The following is a 7,500-nucleotide window of genomic DNA, read 5'->3' as shown; positions in this document are numbered from 1 at the left end:
ACATGCCTTTCTATCCTGTCTAATATGATATTTGTAAGTATCAAATATATTAATGTGAGTAAACTTATTGGTCGGTAATTCTTCAAGCCTTCTGTGTCTCCTTTTCTTGTGAATTTATATAAGGATAAAGGTTTTCCAAGCTGAAGGTATAGAGCATTATTACAGATTTATTTTTATAGTTCGGCTTGTTTCCCTTCTATGAAATCTCCTCCATCTGTTATTAAATCAATTGTTAAGCCATCTACTCCTGCTGTTTTGCTTATTTTATGCCTTCTAATGCCTTCTTTAGTTTTCCTACTATCACGTTTGGTTGGTATTGGCACAGGTGTTTCATTATTTCTATTGCTAAAGTCATTTCTTAGATCCCCGTTCTATAACCTTGTAAAGAAATCCCTGTGCAAATATTCACTTCCTCTCTCTTGTAAATAATACTTTCATTTTCATCTTTTCAAAGAAATATATGTTGGGATCGTTTCCGAAGTCATCTTTTCAGAGATTAAATGCTTCTTTCTATCTTCAGTGTTTCCTTAAATTTGGTATGACTCTAGCATATATAGATGTATATACACACTAATATATATATATATATATATATATATATATATATATATATATATATATATATATATATATATATATATATATATATATAAATATACATATATATATATATATGTACATATAAATATATTGGCAGTAATTCATTCAAATTACCCCAAATGTGTCAATATGGATAAATATCAACAGAACATCGTGTTCAAATAGAAATAAATTTCTACCTCATACTTGGGATCGAACGCTAGCCCCTTCTAATGAAAGGCCTGGTCGAAACCAACCATGCCACGAGAGGCCATAAAAGGAAATCGGAACCTGACGCTACCTAGCTGTCCGAGGATTTACCTGGCGAGACATCAGTCTCTTACCAGCAAGTTTTACCCGATTTCCCCGGCCCACCACGTGACACAATTGGTAGTAATTCATTCAAATTACCCCTAATGAGTCAATATGGATAAATATCAACACAACCTCGTGTTCAAATAGAAATAAATTTCTACCTCATACTTGGGATCGAACGCTAGTCCCTTCTAATGAAAGGCCAGGTCGAAACCAACCATACCATGAGAGGCCATAAAAGGAAATCGGAACGTGACGCTACCTAGCTGTCCGAGGATTTACCTGGCGAGACATCAGTCTCTTACCAGCGAGTTTTACCCGATTTCCCCGGCCCACTACGTGACACAATTGGTAGTAATTCATTCAAATTACCCCTAATGAGTCAATATGGATAAATATCAACACAACATCGTGTTCAAATAAAAATAAATTTCTACCTCATACTAAGAAGCTTTACTCCCCATTTTAATTTTTACTTGGTCACATTGCACCGAACGTCAGGGTTCTCATCCATTTTTTAACATACTTCTACCATCCTTTTTTTTTTCTTTTTTTTTTTTCACCTGATTTGTACTTTGTAAATAATTCATATGAACATATTCACTAATTTCCATAATTATCGTCCGACGTTACACCCAAAAAGAAACTATTTTAAAGTGTTTTTCTATTTAGGCTTCCCATATTCCTGTATACGAAATCATTTTTGAAGGGTATACAATAATATTTACTATTTGCACATAACTAGATGTTTGAATTCATTCAAAATCTAACCACTTCGATATTGCATCTTCATCTTATTTAAAAATTTCCTAGTCTTTCTTGATACTAACTTTCTCTTTTTATTCCTTCCCCAGCAAACCCTTTCAATATGTGCGTTTTTATTTGTTGCCATCAGTGCCCGCTGGATCCCTCACTAAGGTCATTCATCAATCTTTCCATTCACAACTTCTCTCATGTCACAAACTTTTTTCTTTAGTTTCTTTTCCTTCCTCGTATATCTCATCAGTCCACAACTCCTAAAAGAAGATTTGACCCTCCTCGACTGGAGACCTTTCTTAGCCTCCCGTTCTGTCAATCTCCTCTCAATATTTTCTTACACAAAGTTTTACCTAAATTCTGGAAATTATATAGACCCTATCACAAGTCATCCGTATGTGCTAATTTAACTATAAAACGTTAATTACAATAATATTTACGAATAACTGATCAGAAAAGACTAGTTATTTATCCTTTAACTTAACGTTCTTTTCATAGATCATTTGTTTCCCTTCCTCACCCATATATCAAGTGAATTGTATTTAGTTATTGTTCCCATTTCTAAAAGTCGTGTCCTTATCACTCTTTCTCTTATTGAAAAGTAAAATGCCATATTTTCTCTACCGTGAATAACCACATATTACATTCTCACTCTTTTGATTTCTGTCATTACTAATACATCGATTCATGGTGGCTGTACGTTTTGTCTGATCATATCGCTTTCTTCTTTTAATTACATTCTCAAAATACAAGGAAATTATGATGTATTAGTCACTTGAATTGTTTGGTCAATTAATTTTAATTTGGCATTATAGAAATGCAAACTATTTTTTGAATACTTGCCACCACAACCCAAAAAAAAACGACTTTTCAAGATGGTATCCTAATTGGTTATTAGTTTTTTCAATATTACTAAACTCATTCTCTGTATCTACTTTCAAGACCCCTTCTGCTTCACAATTTTATTTTTTCATTCTATCCTTAACACGACCTTACTTATTTCTTTGCCACTGATCTAACTCAAAACTAAAAACTTTGATTACTTTTATTCTATAGTTAAAATCTCACCGCGGGATCATACAATAATTTTTTTCACACTTTTTTTTTTTGTGACACGGAACTACAATTACGCTAAAGTTTTTCATCTACTGATGACTTGATAGAGTGATTAAAAGTATTCTTACTGAATTGATTTTGTCATGCCCATATACCAATAGTCAGGGCCTCAGATATAACGTTTGTTATGCTTTTATATTTTTTGACTCATAAAACAAGTTTAGAGAACCAAGAACCTGCTGATTATAATGTATTCAAAAGAAAATTAACTTCAGTCCTAGATTTTACATAAAAAATGCCTTTCGACTTACTAGATATTTCCCAAACAGCCTTACCTTTTCTATTGCATATAGCATAGACCTCCATAAACTCACTTTCTCCTTTTGCTGCTGTTATCCAAAGGTTCAAATTGTCATGGGCCTTTTTGTAATAAAATGGATGGATTTTATTATCACCGATTGAATCTTCTCTCTCTCTCTCTCTCTCTCTCTCTCTCTCTCTCTCTCTCTCTCTTTTCGAAACTCACTATCCCAATGATTAAAGTAATGATAAGATATTATCCAGAGACTTCCAGCTATTTTACGAGGATCAACTTCATCAACGGTTTGATATAATGATAGGGGAAAATACGACCTTATGGTAACAGATAAAATTGATGTTTTGAGTATAGTTACTGGGCATACTTGGTCTTTGCATATTATGTTGACTTGGTAAAAGTTAATATGGAGAGAGAGTGAGATAGTATAAGAAGCATCTCTCTCTCTCTCTCTCTCTCTCTCGCTCTCTCTCTCTCTCTCTCTCTCTCTCTCTGTCGCTATATATATATATATATGCATGTATATATATATATATAAAATTTTATATATATATATATATATATACATATATGTATATATATATATATATATATATAGATATGTATATATATACATATATATATATATATGTATATATATACTTATATATATATACATATATATATATATATATATATATATATTTATATGTATATATACATATATATATATATATATATATATCACTAACACTCGTGATTATAATTAATGTAAATATCAACCTAAATGGCATTTAATACGGAATTATACCTTTGAGAATGTATATCTACTGGAATTAACTAATGATAACAGCTTCTGGCTGGGCAGAGATTCCACCTTGAATAGTTTTCTACTGAAGAAGGCCAATGGGCAGGGCAAGCCTTTATCCACCTGCTCGAGTAATGCACCAAAAGCGATCGTTGGCTTCCGTGGAGAGGAGGTGTGCATGTGGCACGGGAAAAGTAAGAGCAGCAGTGGCTGTTAGGGCATTTTTTGCGTTGCAGAAGGTCACTTTTTGAAGGGGACCCCTCTTCAGGTCTTTTAGCTTACCCTTGAGGAAGGCATAGAGGGGGACGACGAGAATAGTGGCGATGGGTGGCAGGAAACGGTGATAATACTTAATCACAAGAATTCTTGCAGTACTCTATCGGTCGAGGGTGTGGATAAACTTTTAATGGCTGCTACCTTCTCAGGGATGAGGTGGATCCTTCAGGAGTGATGCGATGCCCTAAGAACGATACTTCGTTGGCGCCAAAAGTACACTTGTTGTCCTGACTACATGACCGTTCTGTTGTAGGCGGTCAAAAATGATGCGTGGGTAATGGACGTGTTCCTCTTTGAAGGAAGAGAACATATGTATATCGTCCCCATAACATACACAAAAGGGGAGGTCCCCGAAGATGCCATCCATGAGACGTTGAAAAGTGGCCCCAGCATTACAAAGGGTAAACAGTAGTAATTGAAGGTGGATGTACCAAAGGAGTGGTGATGGCAGTCTTGGGGATGTCTTCTGGGTTCACGGGGACCTAATGATACCTCTTCAGGAGGTCTATTGTAGGTAAAACCTTTACTCTGTGCAAGTAGGAGGTCACGTCGGCGATTTTTGGGAGGGGGTAGTGATCCAGTTCTGTCTTCATGTTCAGGCGCTGTAATCCTCACACGGACGCAGAATCATCTTTCTTTAGAACGATATGTGAGGAAGATGACCATGTGCTTGAGTCCTTTTGGCAAAGGTCCCTTCGTTCCATTTCAGCGAACATTTGATTAACGGGTGCCAAATGATCCGGTGTCAGACGCTTAAATTTGGTGAACACATGGGGGCCCTGTCGGCTTGATATGTTGATAAATACCGTGTTTGGTGGGAACCGTGGGCGTCTGATAAAGTTCTGGATAGGAAACTTTCAGGTATGACGTGAGTGGGTGGGTGTAGATATCCATGGTGCACTGATATGGAGAGCGAGGTCGGTGGGGTCTTGTTGGAGAGGTGTTAATGGGTAAGAATCAGCGTTGACTAGCCATCTGTAATCAATATATATATATATATATATATATATATATATATATATAATTATACTGTACAAATGTACGGTACAGTTCTCTCATCACGTGATGACATAAATGAGTTTAAAAAGATTTCGGCTTCATCCATGATCATATGAAAATGGTTCCCAATTACACAACAGATTTAGAAGATTTCATGATATATGAATCAACTTCACAGTGGTTTGAAAATATACATAAATTTATGATTATTTAGCTTAATGACTGGTCCTCAATAAGGGATGTGGCCTGTAGTAATTACGTGTAGTTTATTGTGTTCTTAATGATAAATCATTTAAAGTCTCAATGATCCGCATTTTACTATTTGAGATATTCAAACCACAAGGGAACATTTGAATATTTAATCTTTATGCGGATTATGATAATTTTTTTTACAACATATAACACAGCAGCTGAATAGAAAAACAGAAAAATCCTTAGAATATCTTTCTGGTATGTTCAAAAATTACTTCTGATATATATTATGACAAATACCATCGTTGATAGAATTTTAAATCAAGAACCGGCCACAATCATCTGGACATGGTTTTATCCCGAAATCTTCAGAAAGTTAGAGGTACTGAGTCGCAAGTGAATCTGATGTTTTGAATGCCATAATTGAAGACTAAAATTTTTATTGTTCGAAAATCACCTTATACATCATTAATAAACAACATTACAAAGTGAATAACATTAATAACGGTTTGTAAGAAATAATTTGCCTAATACCAAAATTTTTCTCTTGGTAACCAACTTCTAAATATATGCAAAATATGTTAATGTAACCCCATAAGAATCTCCTACCAAATCTCTGAAAGATATACTGTATTGTATACTCCTCCGATTTAGAGTAGCCAGTGGACATATGGCAGCCACATTCGACTCTCTCGAATAATGTGTCAAGCATACTGTATATGCAAGTGTTATTCAATGATTGATTATCCTCGCAATAAAAGTAAGGATCGGAAAATTACAATAACTGTTTTATATATATGTATGTATGTATGTATGTATATATATATATATATATATATGTATATATATATATATATATATATGTGTATATATATGTATAAATATACATATCTAAATACACACACACACACACACACACACATATATATATATATATATATGTGTGTGTGTGTGTGTGTGTATGTGTATGAATATGAGTGTGAGTAGCTACATGCGTTTCTGTGCGTATGTATACGCAAGTATGTGCATACAATATATATATATATATATATAAATATATTTATATATGTATATATATAAATATATATACATACATACATATATATATATATATATATATACTGTATATATATATACATATATATATATATGTATGTATACATTTATATATATATATATATATATATACATATATATATATATATATATATATTTATATGTGTGTGTGTTTGTTTGTGTGTGTGTATGTGTGTATTAACTTTAGGCCATTCTTTCTAGCATAAGGTTGTGTAGGAGAAGTGAATTGTGACATTCATTGTGCATCCATTAGTGAACTCTGGCATCGTGATTGAGCTCCACGGTTAGTAAACCATCCAAATCATTAGTTTCTTCACAAACCAACACAGAGTTTTCAATGTACTTTGCCAACTTGACTCGTCTCACTTTCGGTTCCATACTTACATATAATACATGGACTGCTGAGTTTCAAACTAAATAAGATCCTAGATACCAACCCCCACTTTCCCAGAAACTATACAAGTCATAAGGGCCATGAAAAACAACAAAAGCCCCGGCCCTGATGGTCTACCAGCTGAACTATTCAAGGAGGGGGGCTACTTACTCCATCAACATCTCCACAACCTTATTCTCTCTATTTGGAACATGGAAGAAGTCTCCCATGAGTGGCTTGTCTCAGACATTGTCACCATCTACAAACGTAAAGGGGACCGTTCCCTCTGTGACAATAGCAGAGGCATCACCTTGCTCGGCGTTGCAAGTAAAATCCTGGCAAGAATAATGCTTGCAAGACTTTGCAAACACATTTCAGAAAATGTACTACCAGAGACGCAATGCGGCTTTCGTAAAGAACGCAGCACTTGTGACATGATATTCGTGGCCCGACAACTACAAGAGAAATACCATGAGCAAAACCATGATCTTCACATAGCCTTTATCGATCTAACAAAGGCCTTCGACACGGTGAACAGAGACCTTTTATGGACTGCTCTCTCTAAATTTGGAGTACCTCCAAAATTCTTTAACATTCTAAGAAACTTACACAATAATATGCAAGCCTGTGTAAGTATGGGTGGTAGTAAATCACAACTTTTCAGGGTAGAAACTGGAGTAAAACAAGGATGTGTCCTGGCTCCAGTGATATTCAACATCTACCTCACTGCAATCACCCTCCTGAGCCACCAACAAGTCAACGAAGAAGATCAAT

This window comes from Palaemon carinicauda, chromosome 1 (genome assembly GCF_036898095.1).
Source record: "Palaemon carinicauda isolate YSFRI2023 chromosome 1, ASM3689809v2, whole genome shotgun sequence".
Classification (NCBI taxonomy): Eukaryota; Metazoa; Arthropoda; class Malacostraca; order Decapoda; family Palaemonidae; genus Palaemon; species Palaemon carinicauda.
This window is presented reverse-complemented; position numbering follows the sequence as displayed.